Raw genomic sequence first — 15,176 nt, 5'->3', positions numbered from 1 at the left:
AATATGTCGAATATTCGACATAAACATCGGATATTTGACGCATTCATGTACATATTGGATATCTGACATGAATGTTATTTGAGATGGAGTCCCAACATCTGACCAGGTAAAACATATATATGTCATAATACCGATGGTGGAGGAGGTTAATTTTTTGTCATTATAAAACATCTCTCTGTGATCTTTGGATGGTGGAAATCCGACAAAACAAATATTATATATAATGGCATTAAAAATTAAATCACAAATAGTTAAGCTACAATTGATTTTTGAAGATAATCAATATTGAAAGTTTGGCAAGGAAAAATGGATGATGGAAAATGTTATTTCCCTTGTACCAGATGCAAGGGCTACAATAGGAGAATACTTTTAATAAGAAAAACTAAACAACATTGTAGAGAATTTGTTCACCTTAAATACGGGCATGAATACCTTCTTTTGCTAAGTTATTCGTTATATGTCTTTATATTGCATATTTTTTTTTAAATGAGGGATTTATGGTTTAAAGGGTTTAGGGCTAGGGATTAAGGGGTTAGGTCAACTTAGGGGTTGATTGTTTAGGGGATTAGGGGGTAAGGGGTTACATATTAAGAGTTAGGGGTCTTAGGACTTTATTAGGAGGAATGGGGATAAGGTGTTAAGGATTAGGGGAATATGATCTAAGTTACCTAGGGGTGAGTTATTGGTGTATATATCTAGACTACCAACTCCTAAATACCCCTAATCCTTGGATTTTTAATTTAAATTTAATAAATTTATTTAATAAAAGTTACATTATAGTGTGCATTTTCTTAAATAATAATAAAATATTAATTTTAGTCAAAAGTAATATATATATATATATATATATATATATATATATATAGAGAGAGAGAGAGAGAGAGAGAGAGAGAGAGAGAGATCATCCAAGGGGTCTTGGATAAATGGCGATTGGATGCTCTGTTAAGGAACTCCTTGATGTGAAGCCACCGGTTCAATATTAATTTTAGTCAAAAGTATATATATATATATATATATATATATATATATATATATAGAGAGAGAGAGAGAGAGAGAGAGAGAGAGAGAGAGAGAGATCATCCAAGGGGTCTTGGATAAATGGCGATTGGATGCTCTGTTAAGGAACTCCTTGATGTGAAGTCACCGGTTAAATTCCCTTCCCTGATTGGGGTGATATATTGGACATGATGAAGATGTGGTCCTAACAAGATTATAAAAAATAAATTGAAACAATATCAACAAATTTTTTTGACCTAAAATGTAACATAAAATTATGTCTTTAAAAATATTCAAATTATAAAAAATTCAACTTCAAATTATAAGTTAGGGTACTTAGTGGGTAATAGATTAAGCATTTAGGGGTTAAAAGGTTAGGGTTTAAGTGAGGTTTAAGAGGTTTAGGGCCTAGGGGATTTAGAGGTTAATGGGGCTTAGGGGGTAAGGGGTTATTGGTTGAGTGTTTAGGGTTGAATGGTTTAGGTATTAAGAGTTAAGAGCTTAGGGCTTAGGGGTTCAAGGGATTAATTAAGGGGAATGAGGTTAAAGTGTTAAGGATTAGGGGATAGGTTCTAAAGGGTTAGGGGTTAGTCCGGATTAAAAGGTTATGGCTAGTTAATGGTTTAGAGGTTAAGGATGGGTTAAAGATTAGGGATTAGAGGGAAAGTTTCCATCAAATTAAAATTTTGCCTAGTCACTAAGTGAAATCAAAGAAGAATATAACATGATGATGAAGGTGAAATAAGAACACGTTATTTTTGCTAGTTGTGAGTATTTATCTCACGAAGTGTCTCTCTTTCTACATGCCAAGAAAGTAACTTTTTCCTGAAACATTTCAACATATTTCATAAACAACTTTATAAATTGCACAAGATTCATCATTGATTTTTTGTTTTTGTTTCTTGCTCTCACCTAAGTTGATTTGTCCATCTAGACTACCAACTCCTAAGTATCAATAACACTTGGATTCCAATAGCCTCTTAACCCTAATGTATTAACCCTTTATCCCTCAACTCTAAACCCCTTAGAAATTAAATTATTGTCTCAAATTAGTTGGGTTGGGGAAAGTTTCCATTGACACCAAACTTGTGGTCTCCAAGTGAAATAAAGAAAGAATATGACATAATGATGAAGGTGAAATAAGAATAGGTTGTTTTTGTTGGTTGTGAGTATATATCTCACAAAGTGTCTCTCTTTCTAAATGTTAAGAAAACTAACAATTTTCCCATATTTTTAAACATATTCATAAACCTATTGATAAATTGCACAAGCTTTATCATTGAATTGTTGTATTTGTTTCTCACTCTCAGCTAAGTTGTCATTGTTGTCGCATTTGTTGTCTTTATTTTCCTATATTATATTTTTAAAAGTTTGTATCATTTAAATACGTTTTATATACACTAATATTACTTGATTGTTTTTAATTATGAAGAAACAATGCCCTAGGGTACTAGCCATGGATTAGGATGACGTGATTGTTATACAAGCACTTGTTCAGGAACATGGAGAAAATATTGAAGATCAATTTAATGATCCTATAGAAGAAGATGAAGATGCTAAAAACATAGTTGAAGAAGAGGGAACGAACATATTGGTCCAAGAGACATTTAATAATGTTGGAATGGATGATGATGATGACAAATAGATGGTGTTTTTGATAGACCTTTAATTGAGAAGGCAATAAAAACTCTTTATGAAGGCTCCAAAATAAGTCTTCTCTCTGTAAAATTTGGATGATATGTACGATTAATATTATTTGTATTAAGAAATACTAATTTTTTAATTATGTTGTAGATTGTTAGGTGAATTATTTTTACCATCGTAAATTTTTTTACCTTGCACATATATAAATTTACATGCCATTTTGAAAGATATTGGAATGGAGTATCAAGTTATTCATGCATGTCCTAATAATCATATTTTGTATTATGAAGAACATGCGTTGAAAGAAGAATGCCAAAAATATTAAATTAGTATATATCAAATCGATCAAGCAACAAACAATGTGTCTTGCAAGGTGGAAATTATGCTTTAGTTAATTGACCCTCCATATAGGGGGTTGTGAAAGGGGCCAACGTTGATTTTTTTTTAGTTAGTGCTTGTATGCACTAAAATTTGACCTGGTTATAGTAGATACATGTTTGATGCTATGTGAGGGTTTTCTGACTCAAATATGACTCACACAAAGAATTTGACAAAATTATAAAATAAATGTTAAGGAGATGAAATTGTGTGGGTGGAAAGATGTGATTATAGAAGCAACAATCCTAGAAACTACTACGAGAAACAACATACCAATCATCATCACATGACTGCCTCAAATCCTAAATTTCTCCATTTTCAAAATAGCAAAACACCAACACAAGATTGAAGTGGAATTAAAGACTAGTGCCTATGACGAGATTTAGCAACAAGAATTTTGTTATCCCTCTTATCCTAATCTTCTCTCCTCCTAATTGAAAATATGCCTTGGGTTTATGGCTTAATTGATTAAACTAAATTTTGGGGGATAATCCTTAGACCTAATATCTACTCCTTTTTGTAATTTGTAATCTGTACTTCCCCTTGAACCCTTTAACCCTATAATGTTAGTAACATATGTTCTCTAACATTTAATAATTCCTGACACCCCTAAATCACATAATCCATCTAACCCTGATAATTCTTGAACTAATAAGCCCCAAACCATTTATAACCTGATATAAATATACAACCCTCAATATTGAAATTTTAACCCTTTAACCCTTTATCTCATAATATAACATTTAAAGAACCTATTACTTGATATTTATAATCACTCGTCACAATAGCACCTGACCATTAGACATGTAACTTATGTCACATATAAAACTCAATTCCTAGTCCATAAAATATAAGCACAATACAAAATTTTAATTAATCATTAAACTCACATCCATATATCTCTTTATTAGTAACCCATAAAATTGTAATCCATAAATTATATCACCCTTACCCATATATAAATCCATAACCATAACAAAAAATATGTATATTGTATTATGATTATAATACATATTACATACAATGCTTAATATCACTCCAACACTGAACCCTTTTGTTTGATATTTATCAATTGGCTAAAAAAAGTGTTTATTTTTGTATCCTCATAATGTGTTATCATTTCTTCCGTAAAAATTTCCCAAGTGACAATTTGTTTACAAGAGCAAAGCCATCGATACCATACAAACTGATTTTATTCCAAATATAAAGTTGCAATGCACACATTTTGTGTGTTTTTCACATTATGGAGATCAAAATATTGCTCCATCTGTAGTATCCATGTTACGGGATCCTTTCCATCAAACTTCCTCATATCAATACTTAGAACATGGTGGGTCTTCATTCTAACATTAGAGTCTATGAAATCATGATTAACATTTCTTTTGTTCTCATCATCAATTTCCTTTACTACCATTTCACCATTAGTAAGCATTTCTTGTAGCAACTTTGTCAAATCTATCTTCAAATCTTCCATGTTGCCTTTAAGACTTGTTTCTATACCATCCATCTTAGCTTCCATGCCATCCATCTTAGCTTCCACGCCATCCATATTAGCTTCCATGCCATCCATATTAGCTTTCACACCATTCATATTAGCTTTCATGCCTTTCTTTAAACCATCCATCTTAGCTTCTGTTACTTTTTGTGAGAGTGAAAATTGTTGCACTTGATCTCGTAATTTTGATATATCATGTTGCATTTCTTCCTCTTCTTCATGAGCCATGGTAGAGATTTATGGTTTCTTACTAGGTGTTTCCATTTTATTTCTTCGGGGCATCAATTAATGATAATTATGCCTCACTATTCCCTTTGAATCACTTCAAACTAATTTTTCAAACCAAACTTATGCAAAAAAGAATTAAAAACTACATACTTTTTTTCGCTTTGTAGGAGCTCGATATTGAATATGTTGTATATTTGTAATTTAGTATCCCCCAAGTATAAAATTGTGTCCTGTGGTAGCTCTCTAAGTCCTCTTTCTAACCCCACCAGTTTGATTAATATTTGATTCTTAAAGAAAGAGTTATGCCAAATCTCCTATGATGACCTGATTATAGACTGGTCCAGTAGAGAGAATGTGTACAACCTTCCACATGTCCCTGTTTCACCCTTCGTACCTAAACATGATACACAAAAAACTATAGTCCGTCCTCATTATGTAACTTCTTACAAAATTTCAATCTAATGCTCAAAGATAAATTTATGACTATTTTCTCAAGGTCAACTGTTTTGGATGTAATTCAGGAGCCTACAAAAACCCTAACTTCCTTGGATCATATCATCGAAAGTATCACGAGAAAAGATATGACATTCGGACCCAAGGTTCATCATGATTTCGGCTCAAATGGGTTTTAATTTCCACTCCTAAAACATCTTAGAAGAACAATTATAGTGCAAATTCCACGACGACCTATTTGGAGCAGCGAAATCCTAGAATCCAAAGCTCTGATACCAAATGTTATGCAACCAACTCATAAAATAGAATAAAAGATAGATCAACAAATTCAAAATCAGCCTCTTCGAGGGGGAAACCTCCTTTACGTTACACAAATGAACAATTCTTGGATGATACAAATGAAAAAACCTCATTTCTATATATAGGAGTCTAAGGGGTCACAATATAATCAAAGCTGACATAACGATAATAATATAAGGGCACAACAATAACAATAGTGGGCTTATATGGGGCACACTAATAACAATGTGGGGACAACAGGGGTACAACAATAATAATAAGGGCTACAATGACAATAGTAATGGGAGAATCACTAGTATTATAGGGACCTAACATCATACTCATCGATTCCTTATAACTGGAAGCAACAACCTGAATGTGCATTGAATGAGGGCATAAAAGCAAAAGGATAAAATAGGTGGAAAGGAAAATGTATGCAATCAAATATTAGATTAGATTTAATATGGTGGCCACAACTTGTTACTAAATAAGTATTAATATTGTTTCATGCATGTTGATTTTTCCAAACTACTGTCAACAATTCTTGGGCTACATTTTGTTTCACGATTTGTTATCCTTTCATAACTATTTTATTATAGAACAAATTGTTGTAGAAAACTTATTTTCATGTTTTTCCTATTTATATTTTTTGTATTCAATGAATGTTATTGGAATCTTTTGACACTTTGTTTATATAATTTTCCTTATATTATTCTTTTTTTCTCGTGACCAGAATTTTTGTCATATAAATGTGTAATATTTAGTTACATTTTCCATGTACCCCTTTTTGTGTTCAATAGAAGAGGATGACATTTTCCTTCTGGAAAAAAAATAAGCATTAAATTAATTTAAGATCTTAGTTTGTTTTCAATCAAGTGTTCAAATTACACCACTACTTTTTTCAATGAAACAAGTAGGCTTTTTTTATTTAATCAATCTTCTTTGAAGGTTAGAACCTTTTACATCTAATATAAAATATTCATCTACTAAGTTCAAAAGGTACTAAAAAGGCCTTGAAACTTTAGCAATCTGATTACATACAACTATTATTTTCTAACTTCACTTATATATACACCATAAGACCACTAATATTACTTCATACTTACATAACATAGATAGAAACTAAAAGAGAAAACTAATATTCTACCATTGCACTAGGAGCTACTATGCCTGCATTTTCATTTTCTTCCTATGATGGAAGGAGCAGAATGAAATCCAAATCCTCACACATCTCTTTAATTCATGTCACTTACTTCTTTGGAACCTCAAGCTAGAGTGCCTCGGTCTCTTCAAGCGATTCTTTGTTCTCTTCAAAAATTGATGCTTCGTTTACAAGGATTAATTTATCAATCTTAAGGATCAAACGATCAAAAGAAACCTGCAGGGAATCCATTTTGGTCTATAAAAGATCAATTTTTTGATACAATAGAGCTAACTAAGATTTCTTTCCTTCCTTCCCCATTTCCCCTTGTCTAGAAAGTAGATAAAGAATAAATTTCATGGTTGTCGTCATATGACCGCAACAAGAGCTCCATTCGAAAACCAACATAGAAATCCTATTTTCCTTTAGAACTTATAAAAATCTTGACCCAATTTCCTAGGAAGATAGTGATGCATAGGTTCTCTATATAGCATTTCCTACTTGTCCTTGTTGAACTCTTGCATCATGCATCAACTTCAAGGTGACCATTATCCTTGTATATTCTTTATGTCATGCATTCCCTTTCGTAACTAATTCCTATGCAACATAATTCCAACTCCATTAAATCCAAAAGCTCCAAATGAGATTGCAAACACCTGGAAATATGATTAACAACTATCTACACCCATTCAAATTTAAAATGGCTATGGGTTTGATTCCACCTGCCTAATACCCAAGTGTTGGATATTTGATCCCTTAATATAGGCACATGGAGCCAATGGTCAATATTGAATATAGACCACTATTTCAATATTAATCATATCAATAATTCAATTTTATATTGGACAACTTGCCCTCGAGTCTCCATATGAAACATTATACCTTTAATGCTCTTAATTTGATTTAACTTCCATGTGATCAACATTGGATTTTGATTATTCATGGAAAATATTGAATTACTTGACTTGAGCCATCCTCTTCCCTCACCCCTTGCCTGAGGCTAACTCCATGATTTGGTAATGAATATGCCACAAAGTTAAGATGTCTTTTGATGTGGTAAAATTTGACAACCTCAAACATGAGAATTTGTAATCTTATTCTATGAAGAATAGGAGATTGGATTAACTTAGGATCCTCTTTAATATTGCAAACTTGTTGAATGACTAACATTGAATTTCCATAAACAGAAAATGTTGAATTTTCCTTTCTATAGCCAATTCTAATCCTTGCCACAGAGCTAGAAATTCAACTTGGTTATTGGTTGAGATCCCTAGACCCCATGCATATTTAATCTCTAATTCTTTGTCAGGGAAAAAATAACCTCTTCCACTTGTACCTCCCTGCAAATTTCACCACTATTAATTGTCAATTAATTTAAAATAGGCTTTAGTAGTCGGTAGTAAGTAGTACTACTTAATATGTCAACTATTAGCGCAAAATCCCCACTAGATGACAGGAAACTAGAACTCAAAAAAGTTACCACTTGTTGATTTTTGTGTAGCAAAGCGAGGGGTCAGAGATATCAGAGGGAGAAATGGTGTTGGTTTCATTACTATGTTGCATTGAGAGGTTGTTAATGCACAATGCTATATCTGAAACTTAACCTAAACAATGAAGTGTAAACCAAATTCTAATAGGAAAATTAAATCAATTGCCAATACCGATTAATTCATTGTTTTATTCAATGCATTGTCCAATCACCATTAATTTATTAGCATGTAGAATCCAATTTTGTTTGATTGAGATGGGAAAATGATAGTGCAATATTGTACATAGTGTTCAATTTTTTCTACAATTTTCCCATTGAACAAAGAATTTGACCACTCTACACTAGAATTTGAACTTTTTGAGCTAATATTTTTTTTGGTGAAAAGAAACCCATATTTTAATTTATATAAGTAAAGGAAAATACATTTTGTATATACATATCATATGTATGTATTCTTCAAGGATCTTCCCTAATCCTTGTATGGAAAAAATGTCAAAATATATGTTGTTTGTAGACATGATACTTACATTATGAATCATCAAATAGAGTAGCATACATGAAAGCTATGTTCATGTTTAAACAACAAATCGTAATGAGGAAGTCCATAAAAATTTTAGATTTAATAAATACATACAAAAGACTACAGTGTAGCAGTGATAAACGACATATGAAATATAAGTTATAGCATGCCCATCCATAAAGGGCCTGTGATAAAACTGGAAGTTTCCACCTCCCTCGTACTCATTTACCAACCATATTCCTGGACCAAGTTCATGCCTTCCTTAGAAAGACCTTCAACGACCCTATTCCTATCCTTGTATACATGGTAGCATGTGAAAGAAGTGTATAAGTTTTTAATTGTTTGAATATCCTCCACAATATGAAAAAGCATGATATTCTTGCAACATTCAGCCATATTAATCCAGTTGGTAACTATCAAGGATTCATCGAAATACTAAAGATGAGGACATCCTTTTTCAACAACAAAATAAAGAAGATATCTGCAAGCATTGAATTCTTCCCAATTATTTACCCCTTGCCCAAACCCATTTTTACATGAACGAAATGAATTTTAGTTAAGTGAAGAACAAAACCACCCCCACAATAAGGCACTTACACCTAAGAAGCACCATCAAAATAGCCCCAGTGTTTGGAAACATCCAAAGTAATAGTAGATTGTTAGCTAGGCTATTGTGAGTTAATATAGTTTATCACCATGAGGGCATATTTGTGTTAGTGTCGTTTTGACTAGTTTGATGTTTTCTATACAGCATGCTTAAGATAAAAAGGCTTCTTTTGTTGCATAAATTTTTTCTCATTTTCTTTGCATATTTTTATTAACTATTTAACATTTCATGTATGTTTCAAGAATTCAAATGAATTATGTTTTTGTAATGGATTAGATAAGTTGGGAATTGAATTATGGTTTTGTAATGGATTAGATAAGTTGGGAATTGTAACTACTCTATGTAAAAGAAAACACAAAGTTTCTACAATTCATTTATTTCTTATTTGAAGTTTTTTGTAGTGAATTTCATCTCCGGGTATGAATTCAATGCATTAATGAATATAATCTTGTAATACTAAAACATTGTAATTATTTGAAGTAGAATTTGGTTTACTCTCACTCTAGACAAAATGCCTTCAGGTAGGTCTCTTACTAAAACAACCATGGAATTCCCCAAGGGAAAGAAACCTATAAAACAAAGGAATCCCTTACATCAAACACCCATTACAGTAGAAATATCTTCAAAAGGATACATTTTAGATATCTAGACACCTCAACCAAAGGTGGAACAACCAAGACTTATTATCAAAGACATTGAAGCCATCACAAGTGCAAAAAAACCTTTTCCATGATGATGGTATGTGTATCAAAGGTCTCACATAGAAGATTGTCTTGAAATAATACTTCATATTGAATTTTTTTTTTGTAACTAATATATTTATATTATATATGGAAAAACATTACATTCATGAGAGCTTTGTGGCTCTGCCAAATCTAGCCATGCTCATGTTCTAGACTCTAAAAACTATAGAAAAAGCTAGAAGTAGGATGAGGGATCTATCCATTAAGGAGAAACCACAGGTCCTCCTAAAGACTACAAAACCACATTACAAAGGGAAACTAGAGTGAGGTTACAAAATGAAACATGAAAAAAAAAAAGGAGGCGAAAGCATAGGATCTCATGGCCATGAGGAGGGCTAGATTGGAAGCTATGTGAAGCTCAATTAGCACCTGGGTGGTATTTCCTCAGCCACAAGATAGAGCTTGTAGTAATTAGCAAATTCGAGAAGAGGTTGCACCATTAGAGCCCACTGGTTGGAAGATGTTGGTTGTGTTGAGATTTGATGGAGAGGCAAGACCCCTCGACTTTTTTTGTGACCACTTATGTTGTTGGAGGGACCCATTCCAACCTGATATTCCTTATGATCACTGTAGGTCTCGCGATGCTTTAGTGAGGGACTATATTTCTAGTCATGAGACATCACTATCTAAGCTAGAGAGAGCTGGGGAGAATCTACAATTATGTCCATCGAGGGCAACACTAAGCCTTGAAGTTGCATTCCCATAAGCCCAGAAATGCATTTGTAGGCCACCTTAGCATGGTGTAGGTGGTGTTATCACTCAAAACTTTTCCTTAGAAGTTTTGGAAGAAGGGAATGCTTAGAGGTAACCACAAACCAACTTTTAACGATAGGCTCTAGCCAACCTATGGCTCAGAGAGGGCTCTCTCTATATAATTTAGCTATGTTTGCTTAGATATTAGGCTAGTTTTGGAGTTCATGGGGGACTTTTGATTTGTATGAAAATCTGGTGGTGGAATCCTTAAAACAGGCTGATAGGTTGATGCCTTTAGACCATTGGGCAATAGAGTCAAAGAAGGGGCAGCAAAGCTGGAGTTAAATCACTAAAGGGAATGTTCAAGGGGAAAGATAGTAGAGTGAAGTACAAATCCTTGGACTAAATGGTGAAATGAGTCTTAACAGGGGTGAGAGGGCAACCAAGAATCCTTAGACCGAGGCAAAGATGGGGAACAACAGTGAATCTTGAGTAAAGGGCACTTAAGAATCCTTTACTATAGACCAGAGGAGAAACTACGGAAGCTAAGGAGAAGTTAAGAATTCCCTAGCTAAGATAGTTTAAGAGAAAATATTAAGAATGTATAACAGTAAGACAGAGTGCAGTCAAGCAAATTCTGAAATAATATTCAAGTTGGACATTTAGACTTCTGAAACACTTAATATTATGAAACAAATTTAAGAGAGATAAAACAACACAAGAAAATTACTCATTTGTACTCCGCTTTACACATGAATCCCTTGAAATATCTGGTCTTTATTCATCAATCCAGCATGTCGGCCCAGTCAGTGATACAAAAGCTTTTACAGTCTTTGAACAAAATTCTATTGAAGGTATAAGAATCCACACCCCCATACTTTGAAATATGAAGTATATATACAAAAATATTTACAAAATATCTCAAAACAACATGAGACTTAATCTAAGCAATAAAAATAGCTTCTTGCATGAAGATAGAGACAGATGTTGAACTACTTCATGCTGTCCCTTTTATTGTGGTGTTGTTGGCTATTTCAGTTGGGTTGGAACCCTTTAAGTTGGCTGATATTTGTATCATTCCCACGTTGGAATCCTCTTTACTTTCGTATTTCAACTGATACTCTTTGAACCTACTACTCTTTGACCCTGTTGCTCTGCTTTTACCTGTTTTAATTGGTTGCCTTCATTTACTGTTCAGTAACTTTCTGATGTAAATTTATTACAGTAAATTTGTCATGTTTTCCCACCATTCCGCATCAGGTAGTTTTACATTCATCATCCTTCTGTAGATTTCATCTGCCTCTGTGTACTTTGCAAAATTTTGCTTTGTGAGGAACAAATGTTTCACCTCATGCTCTAGGAAAAACAAGTTCTCTAATGTGTCATATAACACTTTGCCTGTTGGCAGGGATTTAATGGTTGAAGAACTTGCTTGTTCCTTAGCCAACTTTCTTAGTCTATCTTCATAGTCTAGCTCGGGCATGAGTTTGTCATTGATGACCATAGGACTAGGAAGACCCTTCTCCCTTAAACTCTAAAACTTAGCCATGAATCTATCAATGGCTACCTGCATGTTATGGCACTTCTCTTCTAAGTTAAGCATAAGGTTTCTTTTGGAAATAACCTTCCTAATCTCTAGAATGTCCTCAGTCCTATCTTCTATGTTAAGCTCATGGATCTCATATCTGTTCTTGTTGTTTAAGAAGTGATGAGTCGATTGGCATCCTCTGGTTTATCCTCTAGTTCTTCCTTTACTTTTTGGATAGCTTCAGTAGCTATCTTCGCTAATTCTATCTTCTCAAATATAACTTGAATTGATGGCCAAATATCATTGACAGAGTCAATGATATTGGCCTAGAGCATTTCTTTGGTTTGTCCCAATGGTTTCTATAGTGTTAAATCCTTCTCCAGGATTTTGATTCTCTCACCCATTCTCAGTGCCTTTTGTGTTTCTTCTTTTTGCTGGAGTTGGGAAAGTTTAAAATCAGTTTCCAGGCTTGCTACCTTTTCCTTTAATTTCTTCGTCTTTGTAGCCTGTATAGACATCTCTTCCATGGCTTTGACTAATTCTGTTGCTTTCTCTCCCTGTGTACCTGTTACTGTAGTAGACTCAGTTGTTACAGGCAATGTTGTGGAAGGTGGAGCTGTGGGTGCCAACGATGTTGCCAGTGTGGAAGGAATTGTTGTAGATTCTGTAGGGATGACAGTTCTAGAAGTTGTGTTCAAGTCACTTTTCTTCGACTAAATTAAAGTGTCCAACTCCTTCGCTGTCTCCTTGAGTTGATCGTTCAGCTTTAGGACCAAGTCCATGAGCTCTTCATGTCCTTGTTGTGCTTCTAGGACTTCCTTTGTCTATGGGTGATGTAGCTAGGGTATCTTTAGCTACTTCTTGTGTTTAGAAATGTCATCATTTTTCTTTTTAATCAGCTGCTCTGTAGCTTTTACATCTTTTGGATCATGTCCCAATTCAATCACTAAGTCCTCTAAGGACTTGATTCTATTATCCTCGGCCTGCGAGGAGGCCTTCTCCAACTAAAATTTTGTTGATATATTGTTTAGGGAGTTTTGTAATTGGTGGGCAGCAATGGCCTTCCCTATTAATGTGGAGTATATCATCTCCCCTGTTTGCTTGTGTAGTTCAATCTGGTCAATGGGATGAATATCCCTTGCCAGTACTTCAAAATCTACCTTTGTGAAATCTGATGCTGCTCTTGTCTGCTGTGTGGTTGGCTTGATGAAAGTCATTTTCATTTGCCCCTCTTTGATATCAAAGGTTGACATTAGCCTTGTTTGATTAGTGGGGGTCATTTTCAGATATTGGGCATATGTTTGGGCCTTAAGCCTCTCATTTCTGGCTTTGATCTCTTTGTATCTTTCCTTAATATCTTGGTCCTTATTTGCAGTCATTCTAAAGGAAGATACCTCAACACTTTACTGCCTCATCAACATCTGAGTCTGTGCTATGGAGGGCTCTTGCATACTCCTAGATGCAGTGGTGGGCCTACTTCTTTCAACCTCTATGTTGGTGACCTCAGCTGAGTCATTAGTGAACTCTTTCTGAGAGGCTGGATTGGGCTTTTTCCTTTTGTTTGATTCTTGCAGTACATCAGAAGTAGGCATTTCTGAAGTGGAAGCCCCTTCTCTATTCCTTTTTGGGACCTTCTCCTCATTCCGAGGAGTTTGCATGACTGGATGGGCACTTGAAGTAGTTGTTGGTTCTTCTGATGGTTCTATCCTGGTTGACTGTTCTGGCCTATCTGCCTGTTCTGGCACCTGCAGGAAAGAAACCTCATCAAGTTGTTTTTCCAGATCTATTAATGTGTTCTCCACAACAACTTCAGTATTATCCCTATCATGTAAAGTGTTTTGCACCCATTGCAATTGGTTGGTATACTTTTCTATCTCAGGGATGCGTGATGGATATAGGGAACCATCTTGTTTTTTGCCTTCTTTTGTAGATGAAATCCAAGGGATCATATCTCCATATGAAGCTCTGTTTTAATTTTAATCTCTAAAGGATCAGGTCTACCTCCTTTCCAGCTTCTCTGCTATTACAAATAAAAGGGCCCAATTGGTCTTTGATCTTGAGCTGGGCTTTCTTTTTTGCTTTAACAAAGTTTACCTCATCTGAATTTATTATCTGCCTATAGTACTCCAGGGCAAATAACCTCGTTGGGAGGTATTTAGGTAGTTTGTATGGGGCCAGCTCGCAACCATAAATCCTAATCTCAGTGTGGTTTTGGTACAAGTACCAATCTCCCACCTGATGATTGATGTTTAGATGAAGGACTCTCCTAATCTCAGGACTGATTCTTGGTGGAGGGGTTCCACTGAGCATGGTCATCACAAGGTGGACAAAGGAATCTATGAATTCATTGTATGAATAGGGGGAGGAATATTGATGAATCAATGGGGTCCAGAAAATGACTGATCTTGGTTGGCCCTTGGTGTCCAACTTTTGCAAGGTAAGTGGGAATTTGTCTGACTGTAATATAGGAAAAGGTGATACAAGACAGAGGAGCATTTGAAGACACTCTCATTACTCATTTTGAGGAACTGTTCATGCATCCCATCATCTATGAACTAAGCATAGTCATATATGACAACAGGAGGTTGTCCTAGAGTTTAGATGGACATGAAAGCTAAAATAATATCATCAATATATTCACTGGTGGTATAACCCAGGACACTAGATATCATATCCACAATATTTCTACCCCAAGGAGAAAATAAAGTTGCTACATATGGAAGGGGGTCTTTAGGGGTATACTTTTCTTCTACGATGAAGGTTTGGATTAATTGGGCCAATCTGGTAGGGCTGAGTTTGGGACATAAGTCCAACAGGTCTCCAATTGAGAGGGGTGTCAAGTTTTGGCCAAGCTAGAGTTGTAGTGTCTCATTTATAGATTCAGCAGTGATAGTGAAAAGTATGGATTGGTTAGGGGACATGACTACTCTTTGACTGGGGACATAGTTGGCATGGCAATAATGTACAATTTTTGGGAAAAGG

The sequence above is a fragment of the Pinus tabuliformis genome, chromosome 7 (assembly GCF_031772625.1).
Source record: "Pinus tabuliformis cultivar Carrire ecotype Pingquan chromosome 7, CPIR1, whole genome shotgun sequence".
NCBI lineage: Eukaryota > Viridiplantae > Streptophyta > Pinopsida > Pinales > Pinaceae > Pinus > Pinus tabuliformis.
Note: the sequence above shows the minus strand (reverse complement) of the source record.